Source organism: Hyla sarda, unplaced genomic scaffold, assembly GCF_029499605.1.
Source record: "Hyla sarda isolate aHylSar1 unplaced genomic scaffold, aHylSar1.hap1 scaffold_2636, whole genome shotgun sequence".
Taxonomy (NCBI): domain Eukaryota; kingdom Metazoa; phylum Chordata; class Amphibia; order Anura; family Hylidae; genus Hyla; species Hyla sarda.
Window position 1 is genome coordinate 1 of NW_026609328.1, and position 12,670 is coordinate 12,670.

The 12,670-nt window shown below is 45.8% G+C and overlaps 5 non-coding genes across 5 annotated transcripts; all 5 read left to right on the plus strand.

The window, feature by feature from the left end:
* Positions 1-1,455: 1,455 nt before the first annotated feature.
* Positions 1,456-1,646, plus strand: LOC130324339 (U2 spliceosomal RNA). The gene has a single exon (XR_008869360.1). It is a non-coding gene; the product is annotated as a U2 spliceosomal RNA (small nuclear RNA).
* Positions 1,647-3,739: 2,093 nt separating this feature from the next.
* LOC130324351 (U2 spliceosomal RNA) lies at positions 3,740-3,930 on the plus strand. The gene has a single exon (XR_008869371.1). It is a non-coding gene; the product is annotated as a U2 spliceosomal RNA (small nuclear RNA).
* A 2,097-nt stretch (positions 3,931-6,027) lies between these two features.
* On the plus strand, positions 6,028-6,218 carry LOC130324352 (U2 spliceosomal RNA). Its single transcript, XR_008869372.1, has one exon. It is a non-coding gene; the product is annotated as a U2 spliceosomal RNA (small nuclear RNA).
* A 2,092-nt stretch (positions 6,219-8,310) lies between these two features.
* On the plus strand, positions 8,311-8,501 carry LOC130324353 (U2 spliceosomal RNA). Its single transcript, XR_008869373.1, has one exon. It is a non-coding gene; the product is annotated as a U2 spliceosomal RNA (small nuclear RNA).
* A 2,094-nt stretch (positions 8,502-10,595) lies between these two features.
* LOC130324354 (U2 spliceosomal RNA) lies at positions 10,596-10,786 on the plus strand. Its single transcript, XR_008869374.1, has one exon. It is a non-coding gene; the product is annotated as a U2 spliceosomal RNA (small nuclear RNA).
* Positions 10,787-12,670: the final 1,884 nt, after the last annotated feature.

Consider the following 12,670-nt stretch of genomic DNA (forward strand, 5'->3'; position numbering starts at 1 on the left):
GGTTAGGCTATGCTATTGTGCACCTACCTGATGCATCAGAAGGTGCGAGGCCCTTGCTAAATTCTGTGCACAGACTTTGAGATCTATGCTTTAGACTGTATCTAAACCTGCTCCAACATGGACTGACATTCTGGCCTACTTTCAGCCGATGCGACTTGTCTGTCGCTGAACAGTCGCTTTTTATGTATTCAGCACCTATGTATAATGTTGTAAAAATGCTCTAGAAGCTAAAGTCGCAGAAATGTCACACATATTTGGCCTGCAACTTTCTGTGCGACAAATTCAGACAGGAAAAATCAGTATAAATCCTTAGAAAATTATCCCCCAGTGTCTCCATCTGCTGGCGGTATTGAATAAGCATTGCTGCACTGATGGGGTATGCATTAGACGAAAAAAAAGAAGAAAAAGAAGAATAATACGCCCAGAAAAGAGGCGAAAAGGAGAAAAACGTAAAAAAACGTGAAAAAAAAGTAAGAGGAAGAGAAGGGAAAAAAAGGTGGAAATGGGTTTAAAAGTGATTTCGGCGGAGAAATATATATATATATATATATATATATATATATATATATATATATATATATATGCGCACACACACATATAGATATAAACGTATTCTCCGTTGAGATATTGCAGCCGCTGCTGTGTCCAGGCCCAGGAGCCTTAGCACTGTGCTGTGATGTCACTCAATACCACTGACATCACTAGGTGTAAACAACATCTCTCCTTTGCTGTGTATGTGACTATGGAGCTGTTTGGTGATGTCGTCTATTACGGCCTTCATAGAAGCAACAGGAGATTGTTGCATCCATCTTGAACCCTCAGAACTACAGTGCTATGATGTCACTCACTTCCACAGGCCTTGCAGAGTGTAAACAACAACAACCCAGCTTTGTTGTGTATGTAACCAAAGGGATTTGTGATGTCACCTAGAACCTTCACAGCAGCGACAGCTTTATGAGGAGCATCAGCACTGCTCTGCCTGAGCAGAACCATCACCGCCATAGGTTGTCAAATAACCCGGATTTAACCCACACAGGTAAGTCCAATGGGGTGCAGGCATGTCCTCTATGCTTACAGCTTCCCGTGGGTGTTGGTTTGATACCGTTTGGGGACAGCCAAGGAGGCATCTGCAGGCAACAAAGGTAGGTGTGTGCTTGTGTGTGTGTTTCCTATGCAGATCCTAAGCCCAGTGTCACATGCAAGTAGGAGGAGTAAGAAGGGTTCCTGGCAAATCCGGGTTATGGATTGCATTTAAAAAGGCCCCGTGGGAGTGCAATGGGCCCCTGTCTTGCTGCTTAGCAATAATGGTATGGGTTTAGGTTCTGCTGTGTGTACTGGTGGTTGACTGCCCCCCAGCCCAGAGTGTGCATGGAAAATTGTCTGGCAGCCTCCCTGACAGCAAGCAGTGATAGTGCCCATGAAGGGGACCTTGTTGGGCCCGCCCCTTTCACGGTTATCGCTTCTCGGCCTTTTGGCTAAGATCAAGTGTAGTATCTGTTCTTATCAGTTTAATATCTGATACGTCCCCTATCTGGGGACCATATATTAAATGGATTTTTGAGAACGGGGGCCGATTTCGAAGCTTGCTTCCGTCGCCCTATGCATTGACCCGATATGGCAGTATCTTCGGGTACAGTGCACCACCCCCTTACAGGGTTAAAAAGAAAGATTCCTACTTTCATTGCTACCTGCTTGCTGGCTAGCCAGCTAGCCAGCCCTGTGGGCCTTGCTGCTGCTGCAGCCAAAAAACAAAAGGTGGTGCTGCTGCTGCTTCTGCTGCTTCTGCTTCTGCTTGTGTCTGGCCCCTGTTGGAGCGTCCAGGCACAGGACTTCTGCTGCTGCTGACTAAATGGCCTCCTTAATTGGATCATTTGAGTAGCCAGCACACCTGTGCAGGTAGGGCATGACATGATAGGCAGCTGCCTTGATAGCGGGTGGGTGCTGAATGTTCCTAATTGACAAAATAAGATTAATGCTTATGAAGAAATATAAAATCTCATCCCTTCCCCAATATCGCGCCACACCCCTACCCCTTAATTCCCTGGTTGAACGTGATGGACATATGTCTTTTTTCGACCGTACTAACTATGTAACTATGTAACATAACATGGGGGGGGGGGGGGGGTCTCCTGGCTGTTCACACAGGTGTGTCATTGCTGTACATTGACCATGCATTGCTTCTGTGGTATTGCAAAGGCAAAGACAAATGCTTCCAGCCATCCATTGCACTAATGGATTGGTCATCAGCTGGCTGTCTATGTCCCGCATCAATATAGACCAAAGTACAGAGGGTTAGGCTATGCTATTGTGCACCTACCTGATGCATCAGAAGGTGCGAGGCCCTTGCTAAATTCTGTGCACAGACTTTGAGATCTATGCTTTAGACTGTATCTAAACCTGCTCCAACATGGACTGACATTCTGGCCTACTTTCAGCCGATGCGACTTGTCTGTCGCTGAACAGTCGCTTTTTATGTATTCAGCACCTATGTATAATGTTGTAAAAATGCTCTAGAAGCTAAAGTCGCAGAAATGTCACACATATTTGGCCTGCAACTTTCTGTGCGACAAATTCAGACAGGAAAAATCAGTATAAATCCTTAGAAAATTATCCCCCAGTGTCTCCATCTGCTGGCGGTATTGAATAAGCATTGCTGCACTGATGGGGTATGCATTAGACGAAAAAAAAGAAGAAAAAGAAGAATAATACGCCCAGAAAAGAGGCGAAAAGGAGAAAAACGTAAAAAAACGTGAAAAAAAAGTAAGAGGAAGAGAAGGGAAAAAAAGGTGGAAATGGGTTTAAAAGTGATTTCGGCGGAGAAATATATATATATATATATATATATATATATATATATATATATATATGCGCACACACACATATAGATATAAACGTATTCTCCGTTGAGATATTGCAGCCGCTGCTGTGTCCAGGCCCAGGAGCCTTAGCACTGTGCTGTGATGTCACTCAATACCACTGACATCACTAGGTGTAAACAACATCTCTCCTTTGCTGTGTATGTGACTATGGAGCTGTTTGGTGATGTCGTCTATTACGGCCTTCATAGAAGCAACAGGAGATTGTTGCATCCATCTTGAACCCTCAGAACTACAGTGCTATGATGTCACTCACTTCCACAGGCCTTGCAGAGTGTAAACAACAACAACCCAGCTTTGTTGTGTATGTAACCAAAGGGATTTGTGATGTCACCTAGAACCTTCACAGCAGCGACAGCTTTATGAGGAGCATCAGCACTGCTCTGCCTGAGCAGAACCATCACCGCCATAGGTTGTCAAATAACCCGGATTTAACCCACACAGGTAAGTCCAATGGGGTGCAGGCATGTCCTCTATGCTTACAGCTTCCCGTGGGTGTTGGTTTGATACCGTTTGGGGACAGCCAAGGAGGCATCTGCAGGCAACAAAGGTAGGTGTGTGCTTGTGTGTGTGTTTCCTATGCAGATCCTAAGCCCAGTGTCACATGCAAGTAGGAGGAGTAAGAAGGGTTCCTGGCAAATCCGGGTTATGGATTGCATTTAAAAAGGCCCCGTGGGAGTGCAATGGGCCCCTGTCTTGCTGCTTAGCAATAATGGTATGGGTTTAGGTTCTGCTGTGTGTACTGGTGGTTGACTGCCCCCCAGCCCAGAGTGTGCATGGAAAATTGTCTGGCAGCCTCCCTGACAGCAAGCAGTGATAGTGCCCATGAAGGGGACCTTGTTGGGCCCGCCCCTTTCACGGTTATCGCTTCTCGGCCTTTTGGCTAAGATCAAGTGTAGTATCTGTTCTTATCAGTTTAATATCTGATACGTCCCCTATCTGGGGACCATATATTAAATGGATTTTTGAGAACGGGGGCCGATTTCGAAGCTTGCTTCCGTCGCCCTATGCATTGACCCGATATGGCAGTATCTTCGGGTACAGTGCACCACCCCCTTACAGGGTTAAAAAGAAAGATTCCTACTTTCATTGCTACCTGCTTGCTGGCTAGCCAGCTAGCCAGCCCTGTGGGCCTTGCTGCTGCTGCAGCCAAAAAACAAAAGGTGGTGCTGCTGCTGCTTCTGCTGCTTCTGCTTCTGCTTGTGTCTGGCCCCTGTTGGAGCGTCCAGGCACAGGACTTCTGCTGCTGCTGACTAAATGGCCTCCTTAATTGGATCATTTGAGTAGCCAGCACACCTGTGCAGGTAGGGCATGACATGATAGGCAGCTGCCTTGATAGCGGGTGGGTGCTGAATGTTCCTAATTGACAAAATAAGATTAATGCTTATGAAGAAATATAAAATCTCATCCCTTCCCCAATATCGCGCCACACCCCTACCCCTTAATTCCCTGGTTGAACGTGATGGACATATGTCTTTTTTCGACCGTACTAACTATGTAACTATGTAACATAACATGGGGGGGGGGGGGGGGTCTCCTGGCTGTTCACACAGGTGTGTCATTGCTGTACATTGACCATGCATTGCTTCTGTGGTATTGCAAAGGCAAAGACAAATGCTTCCAGCCATCCATTGCACTAATGGATTGGTCATCAGCTGGCTGTCTATGTCCCGCATCAATATAGACCAAAGTACAGAGGGTTAGGCTATGCTATTGTGCACCTACCTGATGCATCAGAAGGTGCGAGGCCCTTGCTAAATTCTGTGCACAGACTTTGAGATCTATGCTTTAGACTGTATCTAAACCTGCTCCAACATGGACTGACATTCTGGCCTACTTTCAGCCGATGCGACTTGTCTGTCGCTGAACAGTCGCTTTTTATGTATTCAGCACCTATGTATAATGTTGTAAAAATGCTCTAGAAGCTAAAGTCGCAGAAATGTCACACATATTTGGCCTGCAACTTTCTGTGCGACAAATTCAGACAGGAAAAATCAGTATAAATCCTTAGAAAATTATCCCCCAGTGTCTCCATCTGCTGGCGGTATTGAATAAGCATTGCTGCACTGATGGGGTATGCATTAGACGAAAAAAAAGAAGAAAAAGAAGAATAATACGCCCAGAAAAGAGGCGAAAAGGAGAAAAACGTAAAAAAACGTGAAAAAAAAGTAAGAGGAAGAGAAGGGAAAAAAAGGTGGAAATGGGTTTAAAAGTGATTTCGGCGGAGAAATATATATATATATATATATATATATATATATATATATATATATATATATGCGCACACACACATATAGATATAAACGTATTCTCCGTTGAGATATTGCAGCCGCTGCTGTGTCCAGGCCCAGGAGCCTTAGCACTGTGCTGTGATGTCACTCAATACCACTGACATCACTAGGTGTAAACAACATCTCTCCTTTGCTGTGTATGTGACTATGGAGCTGTTTGGTGATATCGTCTATTACGGCCTTCATAGAAGCAACAGGAGATTGTTGCATCCATCTTGAACCCTCAGAACTACAGTGCTATGATGTCACTCACTTCCACAGGCCTTGCAGAGTGTAAACAACAACAACCCAGCTTTGTTGTGTATGTAACCAAAGGGATTTGTGATGTCACCTAGAACCTTCACAGCAGCGACAGCTTTATGAGGAGCATCAGCACTGCTCTGCCTGAGCAGAACCATCACCGCCATAGGTTGTCAAATAACCCGGATTTAACCCACACAGGTAAGTCCAATGGGGTGCAGGCATGTCCTCTATGCTTACAGCTTCCCGTGGGTGTTGGTTTGATACCGTTTGGGGACAGCCAAGGAGGCATCTGCAGGCAACAAAGGTAGGTGTGTGCTTGTGTGTGTGTTTCCTATGCAGATCCTAAGCCCAGTGTCACATGCAAGTAGGAGGAGTAAGAAGGGTTCCTGGCAAATCCGGGTTATGGATTGCATTTAAAAAGGCCCCGTGGGAGTGCAATGGGCCCCTGTCTTGCTGCTTAGCAATAATGGTATGGGTTTAGGTTCTGCTGTGTGTACTGGTGGTTGACTGCCCCCCAGCCCAGAGTGTGCATGGAAAATTGTCTGGCAGCCTCCCTGACAGCAAGCAGTGATAGTGCCCATGAAGGGGACCTTGTTGGGCCCGCCCCTTTCACGGTTATCGCTTCTCGGCCTTTTGGCTAAGATCAAGTGTAGTATCTGTTCTTATCAGTTTAATATCTGATACGTCCCCTATCTGGGGACCATATATTAAATGGATTTTTGAGAACGGGGGCCGATTTCGAAGCTTGCTTCCGTCGCCCTATGCATTGACCCGATATGGCAGTATCTTCGGGTACAGTGCACCACCCCCTTACAGGGTTAAAAAGAAAGATTCCTACTTTCATTGCTACCTGCTTGCTGGCTAGCCAGCTAGCCAGCCCTGTGGGCCTTGCTGCTGCTGCAGCCAAAAAACAAAAGGTGGTGCTGCTGCTGCTTCTGCTGCTTCTGCTTCTGCTTGTGTCTGGCCCCTGTTGGAGCGTCCAGGCACAGGACTTCTGCTGCTGCTGACTAAATGGCCTCCTTAATTGGATCATTTGAGTAGCCAGCACACCTGTGCAGGTAGGGCATGACATGATAGGCAGCTGCCTTGATAGCGGGTGGGTGCTGAATGTTCCTAATTGACAAAATAAGATTAATGCTTATGAAGAAATATAAAATCTCATCCCTTCCCCAATATCGCGCCACACCCCTACCCCTTAATTCCCTGGTTGAACGTGATGGACATATGTCTTTTTTCGACCGTACTAACTATGTAACTATGTAACATAACATGGGGGGGGGGGGGGGTCTCCTGGCTGTTCACACAGGTGTGTCATTGCTGTACATTGACCATGCATTGCTTCTGTGGTATTGCAAAGGCAAAGACAAATGCTTCCAGCCATCCATTGCACTAATGGATTGGTCATCAGCTGGCTGTCTATGTCCCGCATCAATATAGACCAAAGTACAGAGGGTTAGGCTATGCTATTGTGCACCTACCTGATGCATCAGAAGGTGCGAGGCCCTTGCTAAATTCTGTGCACAGACTTTGAGATCTATGCTTTAGACTGTATCTAAACCTGCTCCAACATGGACTGACATTCTGGCCTACTTTCAGCCGATGCGACTTGTCTGTCGCTGAACAGTCGCTTTTTATGTATTCAGCACCTATGTATAATGTTGTAAAAATGCTCTAGAAGCTAAAGTCGCAGAAATGTCACACATATTTGGCCTGCAACTTTCTGTGCGACAAATTCAGACAGGAAAAATCAGTATAAATCCTTAGAAAATTATCCCCCAGTGTCTCCATCTGCTGGCGGTATTGAATAAGCATTGCTGCACTGATGGGGTATGCATTAGACGAAAAAAAAGAAGAAAAAGAAGAATAATACGCCCAGAAAAGAGGCGAAAAGGAGAAAAACGTAAAAAAACGTGAAAAAAAAGTAAGAGGAAGAGAAGGGAAAAAAAGGTGGAAATGGGTTTAAAAGTGATTTCGGCGGAGAAATATATATATATATATATATATATATATATATATATATATATATATGCGCACACACACATATAGATATAAACGTATTCTCCGTTGAGATATTGCAGCCGCTGCTGTGTCCAGGCCCAGGAGCCTTAGCACTGTGCTGTGATGTCACTCAATACCACTGACATCACTAGGTGTAAACAACATCTCTCCTTTGCTGTGTATGTGACTATGGAGCTGTTTGGTGATGTCGTCTATTACGGCCTTCATAGAAGCAACAGGAGATTGTTGCATCCATCTTGAACCCTCAGAACTACAGTGCTATGATGTCACTCACTTCCACAGGCCTTGCAGAGTGTAAACAACAACAACCCAGCTTTGTTGTGTATGTAACCAAAGGGATTTGTGATGTCACCTAGAACCTTCACAGCAGCGACAGCTTTATGAGGAGCATCAGCACTGCTCTGCCTGAGCAGAACCATCACCGCCATAGGTTGTCAAATAACCCGGATTTAACCCACACAGGTAAGTCCAATGGGGTGCAGGCATGTCCTCTATGCTTACAGCTTCCCGTGGGTGTTGGTTTGATACCGTTTGGGGACAGCCAAGGAGGCATCTGCAGGCAACAAAGGTAGGTGTGTGCTTGTGTGTGTGTTTCCTATGCAGATCCTAAGCCCAGTGTCACATGCAAGTAGGAGGAGTAAGAAGGGTTCCTGGCAAATCCGGGTTATGGATTGCATTTAAAAAGGCCCCGTGGGAGTGCAATGGGCCCCTGTCTTGCTGCTTAGCAATAATGGTATGGGTTTAGGTTCTGCTGTGTGTACTGGTGGTTGACTGCCCCCCAGCCCAGAGTGTGCATGGAAAATTGTCTGGCAGCCTCCCTGACAGCAAGCAGTGATAGTGCCCATGAAGGGGACCTTGTTGGGCCCGCCCCTTTCACGGTTATCGCTTCTCGGCCTTTTGGCTAAGATCAAGTGTAGTATCTGTTCTTATCAGTTTAATATCTGATACGTCCCCTATCTGGGGACCATATATTAAATGGATTTTTGAGAACGGGGGCCGATTTCGAAGCTTGCTTCCGTCGCCCTATGCATTGACCCGATATGGCAGTATCTTCGGGTACAGTGCACCACCCCCTTACAGGGTTAAAAAGAAAGATTCCTACTTTCATTGCTACCTGCTTGCTGGCTAGCCAGCTAGCCAGCCCTGTGGGCCTTGCTGCTGCTGCAGCCAAAAAACAAAAGGTGGTGCTGCTGCTGCTTCTGCTGCTTCTGCTTCTGCTTGTGTCTGGCCCCTGTTGGAGCGTCCAGGCACAGGACTTCTGCTGCTGCTGACTAAATGGCCTCCTTAATTGGATCATTTGAGTAGCCAGCACACCTGTGCAGGTAGGGCATGACATGATAGGCAGCTGCCTTGATAGCGGGTGGGTGCTGAATGTTCCTAATTGACAAAATAAGATTAATGCTTATGAAGAAATATAAAATCTCATCCCTTCCCCAATATCGCGCCACACCCCTACCCCTTAATTCCCTGGTTGAACGTGATGGACATATGTCTTTTTTCGACCGTACTAACTATGTAACTATGTAACATAACATGGGGGGGGGGGGGGGTCTCCTGGCTGTTCACACAGGTGTGTCATTGCTGTACATTGACCATGCATTGCTTCTGTGGTATTGCAAAGGCAAAGACAAATGCTTCCAGCCATCCATTGCACTAATGGATTGGTCATCAGCTGGCTGTCTATGTCCCGCATCAATATAGACCAAAGTACAGAGGGTTAGGCTATGCTATTGTGCACCTACCTGATGCATCAGAAGGTGCGAGGCCCTTGCTAAATTCTGTGCACAGACTTTGAGATCTATGCTTTAGACTGTATCTAAACCTGCTCCAACATGGACTGACATTCTGGCCTACTTTCAGCCGATGCGACTTGTCTGTCGCTGAACAGTCGCTTTTTATGTATTCAGCACCTATGTATAATGTTGTAAAAATGCTCTAGAAGCTAAAGTCGCAGAAATGTCACACATATTTGGCCTGCAACTTTCTGTGCGACAAATTCAGACAGGAAAAATCAGTATAAATCCTTAGAAAATTATCCCCCAGTGTCTCCATCTGCTGGCGGTATTGAATAAGCATTGCTGCACTGATGGGGTATGCATTAGACGAAAAAAAAGAAGAAAAAGAAGAATAATACGCCCAGAAAAGAGGCGAAAAGGAGAAAAACGTAAAAAAACGTGAAAAAAAAGTAAGAGGAAGAGAAGGGAAAAAAAGGTGGAAATGGGTTTAAAAGTGATTTCGGCGGAGAAATATATATATATATATATATATATATATATATATATATATATATATATGCGCACACACACATATAGATATAAACGTATTCTCCGTTGAGATATTGCAGCCGCTGCTGTGTCCAGGCCCAGGAGCCTTAGCACTGTGCTGTGATGTCACTCAATACCACTGACATCACTAGGTGTAAACAACATCTCTCCTTTGCTGTGTATGTGACTATGGAGCTGTTTGGTGATGTCGTCTATTACGGCCTTCATAGAAGCAACAGGAGATTGTTGCATCCATCTTGAACCCTCAGAACTACAGTGCTATGATGTCACTCACTTCCACAGGCCTTGCAGAGTGTAAACAACAACAACCCAGCTTTGTTGTGTATGTAACCAAAGGGATTTGTGATGTCACCTAGAACCTTCACAGCAGCGACAGCTTTATGAGGAGCATCAGCACTGCTCTGCCTGAGCAGAACCATCACCGCCATAGGTTGTCAAATAACCCGGATTTAACCCACACAGGTAAGTCCAATGGGGTGCAGGCATGTCCTCTATGCTTACAGCTTCCCGTGGGTGTTGGTTTGATACCGTTTGGGGACAGCCAAGGAGGCATCTGCAGGCAACAAAGGTAGGTGTGTGCTTGTGTGTGTGTTTCCTATGCAGATCCTAAGCCCAGTGTCACATGCAAGTAGGAGGAGTAAGAAGGGTTCCTGGCAAATCCGGGTTATGGATTGCATTTAAAAAGGCCCCGTGGGAGTGCAATGGGCCCCTGTCTTGCTGCTTAGCAATAATGGTATGGGTTTAGGTTCTGCTGTGTGTACTGGTGGTTGACTGCCCCCCAGCCCAGAGTGTGCATGGAAAATTGTCTGGCAGCCTCCCTGACAGCAAGCAGTGATAGTGCCCATGAAGGGGACCTTGTTGGGCCCGCCCCTTTCACGGTTATCGCTTCTCGGCCTTTTGGCTAAGATCAAGTGTAGTATCTGTTCTTATCAGTTTAATATCTGATACGTCCCCTATCTGGGGACCATATATTAAATGGATTTTTGAGAACGGGGGCCGATTTCGAAGCTTGCTTCCGTCGCCCTATGCATTGACCCGATATGGCAGTATCTTCGGGTACAGTGCACCACCCCCTTACAGGGTTAAAAAGAAAGATTCCTACTTTCATTGCTACCTGCTTGCTGGCTAGCCAGCTAGCCAGCCCTGTGGGCCTTGCTGCTGCTGCAGCCAAAAAACAAAAGGTGGTGCTGCTGCTGCTTCTGCTGCTTCTGCTTCTGCTTGTGTCTGGCCCCTGTTGGAGCGTCCAGGCACAGGACTTCTGCTGCTGCTGACTAAATGGCCTCCTTAATTGGATCATTTGAGTAGCCAGCACACCTGTGCAGGTAGGGCATGACATGATAGGCAGCTGCCTTGATAGCGGGTGGGTGCTGAATGTTCCTAATTGACAAAATAAGATTAATGCTTATGAAGAAATATAAAATCTCATCCCTTCCCCAATATCGCGCCACACCCCTACCCCTTAATTCCCTGGTTGAACGTGATGGACATATGTCTTTTTTCGACCGTACTAACTATGTAACTATGTAACATAACATGGGGGGGGGGGGGGGTCTCCTGGCTGTTCACACAGGTGTGTCATTGCTGTACATTGACCATGCATTGCTTCTGTGGTATTGCAAAGGCAAAGACAAATGCTTCCAGCCATCCATTGCACTAATGGATTGGTCATCAGCTGGCTGTCTATGTCCCGCATCAATATAGACCAAAGTACAGAGGGTTAGGCTATGCTATTGTGCACCTACCTGATGCATCAGAAGGTGCGAGGCCCTTGCTAAATTCTGTGCACAGACTTTGAGATCTATGCTTTAGACTGTATCTAAACCTGCTCCAACATGGACTGACATTCTGGCCTACTTTCAGCCGATGCGACTTGTCTGTCGCTGAACAGTCGCTTTTTATGTATTCAGCACCTATGTATAATGTTGTAAAAATGCTCTAGAAGCTAAAGTCGCAGAAATGTCACACATATTTGGCCTGCAACTTTCTGTGCGACAAATTCAGACAGGAAAAATCAGTATAAATCCTTAGAAAATTATCCCCCAGTGTCTCCATCTGCTGGCGGTATTGAATAAGCATTGCTGCACTGATGGGGTATGCATTAGACGAAAAAAAAGAAGAAAAAGAAGAATAATACGCCCAGAAAAGAGGCGAAAAGGAGAAAAACGTAAAAAAACGTGAAAAAAAAGTAAGAGGAAGAGAAGGGAAAAAAAGGTGGAAATGGGTTTAAAAGTGATTTCGGCGGAGAAATATATATATATATATATATATATATATATATATATATATATATATGCGCACACACACATATAGATATAAACGTATTCTCCGTTGAGATATTGCAGCCGCTGCTGTGTCCAGGCCCAGGAGCCTTAGCACTGTGCTGTGATGTCACTCAATACCACTGACATCACTAGGTGTAAACAACATCTCTCCTTTGCTGTGTATGTGACTATGGAGCTGTTTGGTGATGTCGTCTATTACGGCCTTCATAGAAGCAACAGGAGATTGTTGCATCCATCTTGAACCCTCAGAACTACAGTGCTATGATGTCACTCACTTCCACAGGCCTTGCAGAGTGTAAACAACAACAACCCAGCTTTGTTGTGTATGTAACCAAAGGGATTTGTGATGTCACCTAGAACCTTCACAGCAGCGACAGCTTTATGAGGAGCATCAGCACTGCTCTGCCTGAGCAGAACCATCACCGCCATAGGTTGTCAAATAACCCGGATTTAACCCACACAGGTAAGTCCAATGGGGTGCAGGCATGTCCTCTATGCTTACAGCTTCCCGTGGGTGTTGGTTTGATACCGTTTGGGGACAGCCAAGGAGGCATCTGCAGGCAACAAAGGTAGGTGTGTGCTTGTGTGTGTGTTTCCTATGCAGATCCTAAGCCCAGTGTCACATGCAAGTAGGAGGAGTAAGAAGGGTTCCTGGCAAATCCGGGTTATGGATT